The sequence below is a fragment of the Halichoerus grypus genome, chromosome 15, assembly GCF_964656455.1.
Source record: "Halichoerus grypus chromosome 15, mHalGry1.hap1.1, whole genome shotgun sequence".
NCBI classification, from domain to species: domain Eukaryota; kingdom Metazoa; phylum Chordata; class Mammalia; order Carnivora; family Phocidae; genus Halichoerus; species Halichoerus grypus.
The window spans coordinates 1,195,480-1,211,810 of NC_135726.1; the positions used below are offsets into that span (position 1 = coordinate 1,195,480).

General features: G+C 61.5%; 1 pseudogene; it reads left to right on the forward strand.

The window, feature by feature from the left end:
• Positions 1 to 1,281: 1,281 nt before the first annotated feature.
• Positions 1,282 to 5,085, forward strand: LOC118552947 (thyrotropin-releasing hormone receptor-like; annotated as a pseudogene).
• Positions 5,086 to 16,331: the final 11,246 nt, after the last annotated feature.

A 16,331-nucleotide genomic window follows, 5' to 3' on the forward strand; every position in this document is an offset into this window, starting at 1 on the left:
TGTGTACAGGTGTGTGTGCAGGTGTGTGCAGGTGTGTGTGCAGGTGTGTGTGCAGGTGTGTGCAGGTGTGTACAGGTGTGTGTGCAGGTGTGTGTGCAGGTGTGTGTGCAGGTGTGTGCAGGTGTGTACAGGTGTGTGTGCAGGTACATGTACAGGTGTGTGCAGCTGTGTGTACAGGTGTGTGCTGTCTGCGTGTGCACCTGTGTGCCGCCTGTGTGTGCACCTGTGTGCAGCTGTGTGCGCAGGTGCGTGTGCAGTGTGCGCCGTCTGTGGTGTGTGTGCGCAGGTGTGTGCACAGCATCCTGTGGACCAGCACTTCTCTCCCCGCCCTGCCCAGTTCTGTGCCCTGGCCCCTGCCCCTGGGGGCTGCAGCGGGGGCTTCCGGCCCCTCAGGCCAGGCAGGAGTGGGCCGAGCACCCGGCCTGGGGACCGTCTCTGGGTGTGGTCTGCCCCAGCCTCACCTGCTTCTCACCTGCCCCGGTTCTGGGTCCGACTGGGGGTGGGCCTGGCTAGTGAGGAGGCGGGGCGGGCTGCCAGTGGAGGGGCAGGAAGACCCTGGCCCATTTCCAGAAAGGCTCTGCTGTGGCCACGGCCTGGGGCTTGTGGGCAGGAGCCAGTCGCTGGCTTTCGGCTCTGCTCCTGGGAAACCACCACGGGGCATCCCACCAGCCCGGCGTGTTGATCCAGCTTGCCCCCTGCAGCACCCGAGGAGGGACCTGCTGTTGTCACCCCTGCTGACAGATGGGGGTGCCGAGGCTCAGGGAGCGTAACCAGGCGCCAGGTCCACAGCTTTCTGCGCCTTGCCGTTTCTCAAGAACCTCCCCACGTCCCCGCGAAGCAGGTACTTCTGGTCTCCCCATTTCATAGATGAGCTCGTTGAGACTGAGATGCTGTGTGCCTTCGTCACAGCACAGGGCAGCTGATGTGAGCACTCAGGGTGTGCTGGGCCGAGAGCTGACATGCACTCACCCGCACGACTCCTGCCCCTTGTGTGTGAGGTACGGCTGCCACCTGTGTTGATGCTCCAGGAAGGCGAGGCTTGTAGGGAGGCTCAGTAATGTTGTCAGCAGAGCCTTGGACATGTATTCCCTGTCCCGTCCCCTCACCTGGCCAGGCGGAGCAACGGCACAAGCACAGGGCCCCGTGTGTCCCTGGGGGCCTGGCTTCTAGCAGAGGCCGGTGTTGGTTGGGCCCTGCAGGTGCACGAGGCCCGGCCCCACTGGCCGTGGATGTGTGCTGGAGCCCCCTCTTCTTGCCCCCTCCAGCACCTGGTCAGCCACCATGGAAAACGGGAGCAAGCTGGACAAGCCCAGCCATGTGTTGCAGGCACGTGGAGAAGCTGTCCTGGGCCTGACCGAGTACAAGGTGGTCTCAGTCTTCCTGGTGCTCCTGGTGTGCGTGACTGGCATCGTGGGAAACGCCACAGTGGTCCTGGTGGTGCTGACTGCTCGCGACATGCACACCCCCACCAACTGCTACCTGGTCAGCCTGGCCCTGGCTGAGCTCACCGTGCTGGTGGCCGCAGGGCTGCCCAACGTCTCCGACAGCCTGGCTGGGCAGTGGGCCTATGGGCATGCCGGCTGCCTGGGCATCACTTACTTGCAGTACCTGGGCATCGGCGTCTCCTCCTGCTCCATCCTGGCGTTCACCGTGGACAGGTGGGTGCTCCCCAGCCCTGCCCTGCCTGCATCTCCCTCCCACAAAGCAACCAGCCAGGACTTCCCAGCTGGGAGGCTCGGAAGCTGAGCCTCAGCTGAGCAGGAGGGCTGATTTCCCCTTTCCAGAGAGGGGAGTGGGGTGGGACCCTGGAAGCCCGGGCCCGGGAAGCAGGGGTCAGAAGGACTCTCCTCTCATCTCTGTTGCTGACTTGCCTTGAGATGCCGAGGCAATCCTCCATCTCCAGGCATCAGTTTCCCCACCTGGGAAGTGGGCATTTGGACTGGACATTCTCTGGGGTTCCTTCCGCTCTGATTTTAGCCCCGAGAGGTGGTGTAACCCAGAGTTAAGCATGTGGACTCCGAAGCTTGCTGACCGGGTTCACACCTGGCTCTGCCCCTTCCTAGCTGCATGGTCTTGGGCAGGCTGGCCCAGAGGCCGGGTGGCTTGTCCAGGGCCACATAGCATTGGGACATAATTGAGGCCTTCGGACTTCCAAATGCTGGCCTGGTCCTGATTCTCCTGGGCTGTGGCTGTCTGGGCTCCAGTGACCTCCATCTCCTGCCCGTGCTGGTTTACCCCAGGGCCTGGGCATGGCAGGGTGGGGACCCGCGTCCAGGCTGTGAGCCGGCTGAGAAGGGCGTGTGATGTCATTGGCTGCCTCAGTTGGTGACCTTTGGAGGTGGGCAACTAAAAACCCACGGGGCTCTCGCAGGGGTCAAAGGTCTTTGAAAGGGCCCTGGGGTCCCTGAGCCTGCAGCAGACACCGCTGAGCCTGGGGGGCCTCAGGGGCCTCTCGCTGCAGCACTTCCTACACGCCCTCAACACGGCCGCCTGGCCCCCTGGATCTTCAGGACCCTCAAGTCCTTCCATGACAGGACCAGATGGGGGATCTGATGGGCCAGGCTGGGTCGTGAGCGCGTGCACGCACACACACACGTGCTCGTTCACACGTGCACACGCCCATGTGCCCACACAGGGCTCCCCGACCCCGCTGCCCCAGCGCCCAACACGGCCACCCCGTGGCTGCAGGTACGTCGCCATCGGCCACCCAGTGCGGCGCAGACCATGTGCACCGTGGCCCGGGCCAAGCGGATCGTCGCGGCGGTCTGGGGGGTCACGTCTGTCTACTGCCCGCTCTGGTTCCTCCTGGCGGACCCGCACGTCAGCAAGAGACAGGGCCCGCAGTGCGGCTACGGAGTGCCCACAGCCCTACCTGCCCGTCTACCCGCTGGACTTCGCCCTGTTCTTCGCCACGCCCCTGCTGGTGGCCACCGCCCTCTACCGGCTCATCGGGAGGGTCTTGTCCCAGAGCGCGCTGCCCCACCCGCCCCACCCCGGGGCCGGGCACGGTGAGGCCTGGCAGGAGCCAGGAACCCAAGAGAAGCGGCCCCGGGGGCCAGGTGGGAGCCCCAGGTCTTCCAGGAAAGAGGTGGGTGAGGTCTCCGGGAGAGTTGGGTGGGGTTGGCCGGAGGGTGGCTGGTGGGCAGAGAGCAGGGAGAGGTGCGAGGCAGAGCTGGGCAGAGAGGGGATGCAGGCGGGACGCGCATTCGTTCACTCTCCACGCCGGGTTCTGGGCGCTGGGACTTGGGACCACAGGGCAGACCCCCACGCAGCCTGTGGGGGACCCGGGGACGAGGTGACGCGGGACGGGGCTCAGGGAGAGGCAGGGAGGCCTCACAGAGCTGACAGCGGAGGCTAGCAAAAGGGGCAGGCCAAGCATGTACCAGGAAGCACTGGGGGGAGCAGGGTGAGGCCTGGAGGCGGACACAAGCCTGGCGCACTGGGCTGGCAGGGGGCAGCGTGAATGGTTGGCGGCTTTGACTGCAGGGAAGCAGGGGCAGCGACGGGGGCTCTGAGACAGCGGGAGCCCCACACGTGGGGAGCCTGAGACAGGTGCACACTCAGAGACACGGAGGGAGGGAGAGCACTGAGCAGGGGGGACACCTGTGACCGAGCCACACACTCGCAAGAGGAGAGACAGAGACAGAGAGATAGAGAGACACAGACCCACGAGAGGAGAGACAGAGACGGGGAGAGACAGAGCCAGGCTCACAGAGTGGCCAAGACCCTCACTCTCAGGGACATAGCTCTGGACACACATGTGGTCACACCTCCTGGGGCAAAAGCCAGCGATGACTGCATGGTCCCCCTGCCTCACCACAATTCGGGAAGGAGATTGCTGACATCCTGATGCTGTAAGCTGGCAAAGGAGGCTCAGAGAGGCTCAGCGGGCTGCCCAGGGTCACACAGCAGGAGTCTAGGAGCTGGGATGTCACTTGGCCCTGCAAACCCCAGCACCTACACCCCCTGGAGACGGCAGCAGGGAGGGGCCCCCTGGAGACCTCTCCTCAGCTCCGGGGCCCCCAGGAGCCTCCCAGCATGGGTCAGGCTGGTAGCTGTCCCCCAGAGGCCCGGACGGGTGCCCCTTCCCCTTCCTGATGACCCCAACTCCCACAGACACCCTGGTCCTAGCAGACTGTCCTGGACTGCACGGAGGTGGGCTTTGAATCCCCCACAGGCCTTTCTGGGTCTGCGACTCACTCCTGAACTGAAGGATAGGACAGGGTGCAAGTAGGGGTCCCACCTAGAGGGTCACGGCTGCGGATGGAGGGGGCCGTTCGGACAGTCATGAGCATGGGCGGAGGCCTCTCTCGCCCTCCAAGCTGTGCTTCCCCATCCCGGAAGGGCCACCATGATGGTGCCACGTCCAGGGGAGCTGTCCCGGGCTTGCGGCTGCGTGGGGCCCCAAGCATCAGTGTTTGTCCCAGCTGGGAGCGTACGCGGTGTGGGGGCAGGGAGCCCCTGGGGACACAGGGCGGTGACCAGGGAGCACCCGAGGCGGAGTGTTTCACGATCTCAGGCGCCAGCACGGCCGGGAACGTTAGCCCTGGTCGGCGCCCGGGACGCAGCACGCCGCGTGGCAGATGTGCCGTCTCAGATGACTCTTCCAGTGACGTTCTCGTCCGGACTCAGCACACAGCTTGAGGCGGGAGGTGTGGCCGCCCCTTCCGGGGCATGTGCTTGGCCACCAGCCTGTCCCCGTGTCCCGCAGGTCACCAAGATGCCGGTGGGGGTCGTGTTGCTCTTCGCATGCCCAACCGCACGCTGGTGCTGCTCAGCTCCCTGGAGGCCCAGCCCTTGCTGGACCCCCGGGTGCCCCTCTGCTGCCGCACCCGCATCTCCACCAGAAGCGCCGTCAACCCCATCGTCTACAGCCTCGTGTCCCAGAAGAGCCGGGACGCCTTTTGGCGCCTGTGCTGGTGTCCGTCGGGGGAGCGACAGGGGCGCGCGGCCTGCCGCACCGTCACCAGCTGCAGTGCGGCCCGAGAGACCCCCCGAGGACGCAGGAAGACAGGAGCCAGGGCTGGGGTCCTCAGGCCGCAGGGTCCCCCCCAGCAGCAGGAGCCCTCAGTCAGCGGGGTCTGAGGGCAGCCCCCCTCCTGCCCAGCGCCCTGCCTCGCCCTGCCTCCGCTCCCCATCTGCTCACGTGCTGGATCCACCTGTCCACTGGGCCAGGACAGGCACAGATGCCCCTTTAGCCCCCGGGGCCCCCGCCGCTTCCCTCCCTAGGAACACGGGCCATAGGGTGGCCTGGGTCCGGGCGCTTGAAGTTCAAGTCTGGACTCCATGTGGGAATCCCTCACCTCCCGGGAAGCAGGGGAGGAGAGGAACAGGAGGACCACCAGCCTTCACCGGTGTGACACTGTGACCTTCTACCCACCAGCACTTGTTATGTTAAGCGTCTTTTCCAGGAGAAAGCCTGGTATTAAAGTGTTTGTCAACACTGTCCTCAGCTGTGGGTGGAGCCTGCCCAGGATTGCGTAGTCCCCTGCAGATAGAAGCTACCTGGGGCCCCATTGAAAGGCCCCCAGCTTCTACTGCAGACACCCAGAGATACTTCATGGGTCAGGGGAACCCCGACCCCAGGCCGCCCCAATGCCCTGGAGCCCCAGCCTGAAAAGCATATCCCCCTGGAGGGGTCAGCAGGGCTGGCCCCCTCCCTAGCCCACTGCCACTGCCAAGGTGCTAAGCAGGAGCTGGGGGTGCTGGGGTGAGCAGGGAGCCCCTGAAGAGGCAGGACCGTCCCCATGTGGTGCTCCTCAATGAAGGGAGGCTCTGGGCACCCCGCCGAGCCTGCCACTCTCACCCCAGCAACGGCCTGCTCAGCGGGACTCCCACTGTCCACGTTACGTGCGTGAGACCTGGATGCCTCCGGGCAGGCAGGCCCCTGCCTCCTGTGGGTGACCCGCTGTGCTCCCGACCTCCGAGATGGGCACGTGTCCCCGACCCTGTCCCTATTCCTTTCGAGATCACTTTTCTGCTGGCCTCTGTGGTGTCCATTAAAAGCAGATTTTCCGTGGAGTGGTTTGGGAGGAGGTGTGTCTCCCGCTGGCCAAAACCCTGAGGTCAGGCGGGGAGGAGGGGATGAGACGGTGAGGCCTCGCCAGAGGATGGGTCCCACGCCTGTGACTTCGTGACCAAGCTCAGTGGGCGAAGGCACCTGGATGTTCGTGCCTCTTCCGGCCTGTCAAGGTCGAGGTCCGTCCTTGGCGCTCAGTGGCCAGTCCTGAGTCAGTCTCGCTCTCTGAACTGTTTCTTTACTCTCTATTTTTTGCACAGGAACATCTCACTGATAGGGAGGCTGTGTTACTGTCCCTTACCCCGGACACAGGAATCAGGAACTAATTCGTGCGCCCTGCCTACCACACCCCCCCACCCCGCCAACAAAAAGTACCTCCCACATATCTGGGAGCTCAGCAAGCTGATGGACAGGAGTGAGCCCCCTGCTCCTGCCGTCGGGGAACCCAAAGCTGGTGCATACCAGCCCCTCTCCATTTCGCCAGTGGTCTCCTGGGACTGCGTCAGAAATGCAGAATGCTGGCCGGGGCGCCGAGGCCTGGGCGTCTGTGACAGATGGGCGAGGAGCCCGGGCACCGTGAGGTAGAAGACTGGGGCAAGGAGCTCTGCGTTAAGAAGCATGCGGGGTGGGGGGTGGGCTGACAGCTGGGCCCCCCACCCCCTAAACTGAGCCAGTGCCACTAACAGGCAAGGCCGCCATTCCAGGCATGATGCTCTGGATCTGTTTCCCCCCCCAAGTGGCTAACAGCCGAGAGCTCTCTCGTGCAGGCGTAACCGGTGCTCACGGCTGGCCGTGAAATCCGCACAGACGTGTGCTGAGCTCTGATTTCTGCGTGAAAATCATGCTGCCACAGCTCGGATGTGAGCTGTCCCTGTGCCGCCCACCAGAGGAGCGCGAGCCTCAGCCCCCCGACGGCGAGCGCGTGTCCAGAACGCGCCCAGAACATGCGCCCCGAGAGCGCGGGGGGTGCGAGCCCCCAGGGCGGGGGTGAGGCCGGGGGAAGCCGGGGCCATGGTTCACACCCTCGTGGTGCTGACCCCCACCTTCTGCTCTCCGGTGGGCGTGTGCGGCCTGCGTGGGGAGGGGACAGGGCCCCAGACCGTGTGACCCTGGCGGAGGCGACAACTGCTCTCCCCCAGGGGACAGCTATGAGGACAGAGGGGGCGCAAGGGGCTGCGTGCTTTCCGGCACAGCGTGGGGCTCAGGCAGCCGTGGGCCTTCCTCGGGGAAATGGCTGGACCAGCTGGGCTCCCTCTCAGCTTTTTAGGACGATGGGGAACTTCACCTGTGTGAGCCGCCGAAAAACAGGGACAATGAAAAAGGCTCCACAAACCTTTTGTTTTCCAAAGTCCCCTGGGGGCCAGCTTTCTGCATCGATCCCCTTCCCCTAATGACTTACAGGAGACTCCGGTCCGCTCTTCCTCGTGGCTCCACAAGACCCACAGATGACCCCTGGGTCACCAGGGACCAGGCCAGACCCTGCAGCTCCCTGTCCTCTGTCTCATGGTTGATTTGCTGAGACCAGCGGGACGTGGAGACCATTTCCGGATCAGCTGACCCAGATTCCCCTGATTGCAAGACAAGCCCAGCCGTGGACCACCCAGGCCCCCGTACACCACCCACCTGTCGCCTGTCTGTTCCTCCCTCCACGAGCCCAGGGCAGAACCACCTGCAGGACATGAGGTCCTCAGCCCCACGGAGCTCTCCCTATTTGATGGCCTCGCTGCAATCAAGGTTCTGCTTCTGGTTCTGTGTCTCGCGTCCTCTGAGCTGAAGACGCTGTTGGCCTTTTCCGCCCTTCCAAGCAGCCTCTGTTCCCTCAAAGCAGGGGCACCCCCCCAGCGTCTGGGCATGAGCCTCTGTTGGAGGCAGGCGGTGTTTTGGCTGTCAGCGTGGGACCCACGCGGCCCCTCCTCGAGCCCCGCCCCCACGCCGGCCGGGGACAGGTGCGCCTAATGTGTCCACGCCCTTGCCCGAGCACCCAGCAGGCACCGCGGCCCTTTTCTTCTCAATTCCCCTTCGCGAGCCCCACCCAGGCCTCGTCTGCCTGCACCCGGCGTCTCAGGCGTTTTCACGACGGCGTTTGGTTGTCGCAGGATTGGGCGGAGGCGTTGGTGTTTAGAGCCGCCTGAAGTCGTCCAGGAGCTCGGTGACCCTCCAGGAGCTCAGTGACGATGCGCTCCCACAGCTGGACCCTCGTGGAGGTAGGACTCCTGTTTGCAATTCCGCGTGCTCTGCGTGCAAACACCAAGCGCTTTTCTCGGGAAGTTCCGGGAGAGCAGGCCCCGTGAGGCCGAGGGGAGACCGCACTCCGATTTGGGGAACTTTACAGACGTGGGGGGTTTGCCCCTCAGGGCCATGCCAGGAACTTCCTCCAGACGCCCCAGGGGCAGCTCCTAGCCTGATAGCCTCTCTCCCCGCCCCTCCGAAGACCCTAATACGTTCCCCCTTGTGCTCAATCATGACTTCTGTGGCAGCTTCTCTCCTGTTTGAGACTGAAAATGTGGGGGTGATGAGCAGTTTGCTTGTATTGCTTTGAATTTTTTGCTTGAATTCTTGTCTGGAGGCACGAATGTCCCCTAACGCTGGGTCCAGGTCTCACCCGGGATGGTGTGTGTGGTCAGGTGAGCTTGGGGAGGCCCCTTTCCTCGGGGCTCTGGTCAGGGGTGGAAGTGGGCTCGGTTGCCGAGGCGGGGCCGGGTCTGCAGCCAACACTGGCCTGAGTCAGAGCATTCCAGGTGAGGCCCTGACCTCAACAAGGCCTTGGGGGTCTTCTTGCTGCTCTGTGTCATGAACAGAGCTGGTTCTGGAGGGTCCGAGGGCCTGAGAAGCCATGAATTAAATCACAGAGAAAAACGCAGGGCAGAACCTTCGTCCAGGAGATTGATTGACACTATGCAAATACCTGCAAATGGCACATGATTCGCTCCTAGCCCCCCTTATTTTGCACACCTGTAGATGGTCTCATGCTGTCCTAGAAGCCAGGTAACCACCGCAGGGGCCGACTGGGGGCGGGCAGGACACCGGCAGCCTTGCTTAGTTCTGGAACATTCTCAGGCCATGAGCACCTGCCCACAGCCCCCTCCCCCGCTCCCGTGGCAGAACACATGGGCTCTGTCTCCCGCCAAGCTGAGATAGCTTCAGAACCCTCCGCCACCCAGTATGCCCTGGTGCACCTACTGTTCATTCCAGGTGCTGCATTTTCTGAAGGCTTCTGTCACCCTACACCCATCGTCTGCTTCTAGGAGCAGGGGTGACCTCTCCTCCCTCCTCCCTGCAAGGACTAGGTGCTGAAGAGGAGCATGGGGACCCTGGTCCAGGCCACACCTGCAGGCCATGGGAGCAGCCGGGGAGGGACGAGTGATGGAGCGCTAAGGGGGGAGGGTGGTTCTTGGCAGGTGCGCTCCATCCAGCGCGGGCACGGAGTTCCCAGCGCTTTACCAGGGAGAACAAGTTTGCATCCCTCAGGCCTCTGACTCCATCTGGCTTAAGCAAAGGGATCTGGTGGGTCCACAGGAATTGCCCAGGAGGTGGGAAGCTGGCATCCAGGGGGAGTGACACTGCCTCAGTCACCCATGGAGAAGGGCCAAACGTTAACCCGTCCTGTGGTTGAGCCTGGGGTCGAGAGGGGCTGCTCCTGGGCAGGCACAGGGGAGAGGTGCCTGTGCTGACCCCCCAGTGCTGGCTTCCCAAGTTAGAGCTTGGGGGGATAGAGGCTGGGGAGACGTGGGGGGAGGGGCGGGTTAGAGTCACGCTGGGGCAGGAGAGCCTGGGTGGCCGCCGCGCCTCTCCAAGTCTTGGTCCCTCATTTTCTGCTTGGAATGGCCCTCTGGGTGCTCCGAGGATGAGGGAGGAGAGTCCTGGAATGCACTCTGGTGGGGAGGGGGCCATTGGGGACCCAGCTCTGTGACCTGGGCCAGTGGAGGCCACTTCCTGTGCAGGGGACCCAGGCCCCAAAGAGGTGGCCTGGGAGGGAGGCCTTAGTAGAGGTGAGGGGGTCAGAATGGAGGGCCGGACTTGCATGGCTGGGGGCTGCGGAGATCCCCCCCCAACCCCTCGGCTGGCCCTGTGTGGGGTGGGCGGTCTTCCCAGATTCCTGCCTGCAGAGACAGGAGGGGCGGGACCCCAGGGTACCCCGGGCGCGTGAGGCACAAGGGCTCCGGGCTCCGCACGTACCACCTTAACGTCACCCAGTCTCCAGTTTCTTCTTCGGCAAAACAGAGCTCACCCCCGTGACCTGGGGTGAGGGCTGGGGGTGGGTGAGTGTTTAATCTAGTGGTTCTCAAAGTGTGGCCCACAGAACCCTCAAGGTCTGTGACCTCAAATAGCAGGACTGTCTTTTCCGTAAGTTGACCTTTGCCCTGCAGGGACAGAGCGGCTGTGGTCTCAGTCTGTGCTCAGGCCTCCACGTGCGTGGCGTAGGAAACACGGCTTCCCGGAGCCTGTCCTGCATGAGGCAGCAACAAATACCAGTGGTTTTTCGTCTTGAATTCTTTTTTTAATATTTGAGAGCTTGTGAGTGAGCATAAATGGCAGTGGGTGGGGGAGCAGAGGGAGAAGCAGGCTTCCCGCGGAGCAGGGAGCCCGATGCGGGGCTCGATCCCGAGACCCTGAGATCATGACCCGAGCCGAAGGCAGACGCTTAACGACGGAGCCCCCCAGGCACCCCTTGAATTCTTTTCAGTGTTTTGTAGTGACAAGATGGGAAGTCACCTGAAACATTCCACATCTATCACTGGGAGCGAAGTGGGAGGGTGAGGCGCGTAGCGCGGTGACAGGGCTGCCCGGGAGCGAGGCTGTGCGGGGGCTCCGGAGGCTGAGCCGTGAGCCCGCGGCGTCCGCGTCTCCTTTCTTGTGTGCCTTCCACTCGCTTGGGTGAAACATGCGGTGAGGGTGAGGACAGACTTGCTCAGAACGTGGAACCCTAAGCCACGGGACCCTGCAGCTCCCCTTCAGGATGGCCCCAGAAGCCCCTGAAGCCAGTGTGTCACACAGGTGTCCCTGTGCAGAAGGTGGACACGGCCTCAGCCCGTCAGCGGCCGAGCGGACACACAAAGCGCACACGAAGCTCTGCCCGTGGCGGGGAATACCACTGAGCCGTCAGAAGGGACGAAACACGGACTTGTCGCACGGAGAAATCTGGACAACATGCCAGACCACAGAAGCCCGTCACAGAGTGCCACGTGGCCTATGATGCCACTTTTGGAAACGTCCAGAGAAGACGTCCACTGAGGCGCAGAGTGGGCTGGCGGTGGCCGGGGCCGTGGAAGGGGGAAGGGAGTGGGCAGCCACGGGCCCGGGCCTCCCTTGGGGGGAGTGAAAATGTCTGGGACGGAGCTGGAGGTGGCAGTGGGGATGGGCCCCCTGACAGGAACTTCCCTCAGAAGGAGGAAGGGAGGAGGAGGAAGAGCAGAGGGCCGGTTGCCGGAGATGGTCCGGCTGGGCCAGTCCCTCCCGAGCACAGCTTCCGGCCGACCGCACTCCAGCATCGGGGAGTTAGTCTCCGGATGGGAACGCGGTCCGGCCGGTGTGCCCACAGGACCTGGCCGACGTGCTCAGGTGCCTGTCCCCGTGACCCGGGGCAGGGCGGTCGCTGTCTTTCTGACGGCAGCGGGAGAGGACCATCACGGAGCTCCACGCCCGAGTCCACATTCCCCAGCAGGGCCCTCAGCTCTGAGCCCTTGTCCTCCCAGTGCCCCCCCAGCGCCCCCCGCACACCCTGGCTTTCCCGGCCTTCTCCACTCCTCAAAGATTCTGAAGCTTTAAAAAGTCGCCCAAGAGCGCCACCCGACGCCGTGGTTGTTGAGCAGGAATGTCCGTGGGGCGCCAGCAGAGCGGTGCTGGAGTCGGAAACACTCACCAACATGCCTGTCGCGGACAGAGCCTAGCCACTCCTGCGGCCACCATGCTGGCATGGCTCCCGGCCGGTGGCCCAGGTTCCCCGTCCCTGCCCGCAGGCTGAGGACCACGAAGCAGAACAGAGCTCTCATTTCACAGCGGGGAAACTGAGGCCCAGGCGAGGAAGGGACAGGCCCAAGGTCGTACACGGGCCGTGGTCCAGGCCCGGCGGTCCTGATGCTCACGGGACGGCCTCCGTCACAGCAAGGCCCCACCCAGATCCGGATGCTCCCGGGGTGTCCCCCTCGGCTTGCTGATAGTGCGTGTGTCCTAGCCACGGGGAGGCATCTGCTGTGGCTTTGTCCTCCTGGAGGGCAGGCAGGGCTCCGCAGCCGCCTCTGCCCGCCTCTCAGCCCGCCTGGCCCTGGAGTGTCCCTGGAGCTGGACTTTGAGGCCAGGCTGGGGAGGGGCCCCGGGAGCTCAGCCACGGCCCGGTGTCTCCAGCTTACAGTGTGAACCACACAATCAGAATCCAAACTGGCCCCATGAGCTGAGCTGTCCGTCCCTCCTGCTGGCTTGATTCAGCACCTCTGAAACTTACTTTGAGGTCAGGAGTGCGTGAGTACACGTGTCCCAGGCTGCTATGACAAAGTGCCCCAAACTGGGGGCTTAGAGCAACGGAGACGGGGCCCGAGTCTGAAGTCAGTCTCACTGGGTTGAAACCCAGGTGTCGCAGGCCACGCTCCCTCCGAGGCTCCAGGGGAGGGCCCGTCCCACCTCTCCCAGCTCCTGGGGGACTCCCGGGGGCTCCAGGTGTCCCTGGGCTGTGGCCAAGTGCGCCCAGTCCCTGCCTTTGTCGTCACACGGCCTCCGGCTTCCGTGTGTGTCTTGGCATCGGGTCGCCCAGAGAGTCCAGCATAATCGCTGCATCTCAAGACCTCTGATTTACTCTCATCTGCAGAGACCCTTTTTCCAAATAAGGTCACACTTGTCGGCTCTGGGGTGAGCATCTATCTTAGGGGCCACTACTCCACTGGCCACAGCAAGTGTGGATGACCAGACCAGATTCTGATCTGAGGCCACCCCGTGGTCTGTGCTTGGCGCTACGAGATTAGGAGGAATAAGATCAGTGGCCCCTTGGTGTGTCTGTGCCTTAATTTCTCTTTCTCCAGCGGCGTGTGTAGTCCAGGTGGGTCCCACATCTGAGTCCCTCGCCGTCACCCCGAGCCCTCTGAGCTTTCCTGTCCTTTCCCTGTAAATGGGGCTACAAGCAGAGCCTCCCCTGGGTGCCCCTGGGCAAGACGCCGTACGCAGGCTTGGTGGCAGCCTGGCCTGCGGTGAGCTCCTCAAAATGGGCAGCTTTTAGCATGAAACATGGCTGAGAATCCCCAGGGAAATGAAGGCCTGGCCTCCTTGTGAGGTCAGAGGAGCAAATTCTGGTACAAAGTGCTTTATAAACTGTGGTGTGGTCGTTGGTGGGGCCGCAGGGATGGATGGCATACCTTGGTGGCGACCTTGCGTCCTGGAAGCCTGCTCGTCTGGAGCAAGCCCTCGGTCTGCCCGTGCTCAGCTGCACAGCGGGCCCAGCAGGTGCGTCTGCTAGGGTCCAAGACGGGCTTCCCAGGACACGATCCACAGAAAGGGAGAAAACCACTCATCCGACCAGAGATCCAAACCCAACCACAAAACCAGACATCCGATGCAGAAATGGGCAAAGGACATGAATCCTGGTTTCTCTGGAGAAGACATACAAGCGGCCAGTGAGCACACGACGAGATGGTCCACGTCATGCACCATTGTGGCACCGCCCCCACAGCCACGATGATGGTTGCTGCCCGAAACTCAAGCGTGGTGAGGATGTGCAGGACCTGGGAGTTTTGTGCCCTGTGAGGAATGTGAGGAGGTGCGGCTGCTGTGGGAAACAGTGTGGTAGTTCCTAAAAAAATACACAATTACCACACGACCCAGCAGCTCGATGACTGGGTACACACCCGTGAGTTTTGGAAGCAGGGTCTTGGAGAGCTCCTTGCACCCCCACGTTCACAAGAGCGTTGCTCACAATAGTCAAAGGGTGGAAGCAACTTGTGTCCATTTTTGGACGAGGCACGAAGCAAAGTGTGGCCGATCCACCCAGTGGAACATTACTCAGCCTTAAAAAGGAAGGCTATTCTGACACCTGCCACGGCGCGGGTGGACCTGGAGGGGACGGTGCTCAGTGAGGTCAGCCCGTCACGGAGGACAGACACGGCAAGATGCCACTTGCATGGGGTCCCTGGAGGAGTCAGCTCCACAGAGCCAGGAATGGATGGGGCGCTGGGGCCAGGGAGTTAGGGTTTCATGGGGATGGAGTTTAGGAAGATGGAAACGTTCTGTGGAGGGTTGGAGGCGGCTGTGCGGCCATGTGCGTATGCTTGGTGCCCCGGGGCTGCACGCCTGGAAGCAGTGAAGGCGGGCAGGCCTCTCGGACCTGCAGCAAACAGGTGTTTAGAAAGGGGGAGCCCAGTCAGATGTGCTCTGTGGGGGCATTCGGTCACTTGCTCTGCTCTTGAACCAGGGCCAGCTACCCCAACCATGTCGGGTCCCCTTTGCAGATGCTGGATATTTGGGGGTGCCGCAGTGGTGGACTCGAGGCAGCGGGTGTCCACAAACTCTGACTTGAGCCCTGTGTGCACCTCAGCCCGGGCTCTGGGGACACAGGGTGATACATAAGACCGTGCAGGGGCTCCCCTGAGCTCCCACCCCCAGGCACAGCCTAGGAGCTTCTGGGGCCCAGGGAGCAGGGAGATGGGAGATGGGAGACCAGAGCGAGAAAGCTACTGGAGTAAGATGCAGAGAGGAGGAGTATTTAGATCTGGAACAGAAAAGTGGGAATTCAGATGAAATTCTGCTTAAAGGTTATATGCTCCATCCTGCTGTCATTCAGCAAGACGGAAAAGGCCAGTGTTTGCAGACGGAGGGGGAGGAAGTTGCTGCCGGGAGGGGGGCTGTGGGGCGCTAGGGGTTGGCTGGAGCTGAGGAACACTGGGAAGGGTGCAGGCGCTGGGGCCATCCGGCTGGGCTGGGTCAGACGGGGGCCATGGGTAGGGGGGCGGAGGCGGGAGGCAGCAGGTGCAGGGGAGGGAGCTGCAGCCAGTGTGGACGGGACAGACCCAGCCAGAAGTGGGAGTCCTTCGTTCACTCGCTCGCTCACGTTGGTGCCGTCTGTGAGGGGACACAGGCAAGGGTACTGGGCATCATGTCACCCGCATGAGATGAGCCTCCAGGTAGAGGCCTGACCTGGGCAGGGGGCTGGGGGGCTACAGAGGCTCCTGAGGGGTGAAGTCCCAGCAGCCACAGGAAACTCCTATAGGGACAGTGTCCTGGTCCAACCAGGGCTCCCAGTGACCCATTCGGACACCTGCTCTTCTCTTCTCGCTGGGCGGCTGTCAACATTGTGTATCTGCTGAGTGTGGCTGGCATGAGGTGTGTGTGTGCGGCTTTCTCGAACGGCGCGGGCCACGGCCTCCACGTGCCTGTTTCACCAGCTTTACATCGCAGCTTCGAGGGGCAAGCCAAAGTGTCCCTTCACTCGCAGTGCTTAAAAAGTGTGGCTTTGAAAGGTTGGTTCAACATCTGCAAATCAATCAATGTGATACAATCCATTAATAAAAGAAAGAACAAGAACCATATGATCCTCTCAATAGATGAGAAAAAGCATTTGACAAAGTACAGCATCCTTTCTTGATCAAAACTCTTCACAGTGTAGGGATAGAGGGTACATACCTCAATATCCTAAAAGCCATCTATGAAAAACCCACAGTGAATATCATTCTCAATGGGGAAAAACTGAGAGCTTTCCCCCTGAGGTCAGGAACACGGCAGGGACGTCCACTATCACCACTGCTGTTCAGCATAGTACTAGAAGTCCTAGCCACAGCAATCAGACAACAAAAAGAAATAAAAGGCATCCAAATTGGCAAAGAAGTAGTCAAACTCTCACTCTTTGCAGATGATATGATACTTTATGTGAAACCCAAAAGACTCCACCCCAAAACTGCTAGAACTCATACAGGAATTCAGTAAAGTGGCAGGATATAAAATCAATGCACAGAAGTCAGTGGCATTCCTATACACCAACAACAAGACAGAAGAAAGAGAAATTAAGGAGTCGATCCCATTTACAATTGCACCCAAAACCGTAAGATACCTAGGAATAAATCTAACCAAAGAGGCAAAGGATTTGTACTCAGAAAACTATAGAATACTCATGAAAGAAATTGAGGAAGACACAAAGAAATGGAAAAACGTTCCATGCTCATGGATTGGAAGAACAAATATTGTGAAGATGTCCATGCTACCTAGAGCAAGCTACACATTCAATGCAATCCCCATCAAAATACCATCCACTTTTTTCAAAGAAATGGAACAAATCATCCTAAAATTTGTATGGAACCAGAAAAGACCCCGAATAGCCAGAGGAATGTTGAAAAAGAAA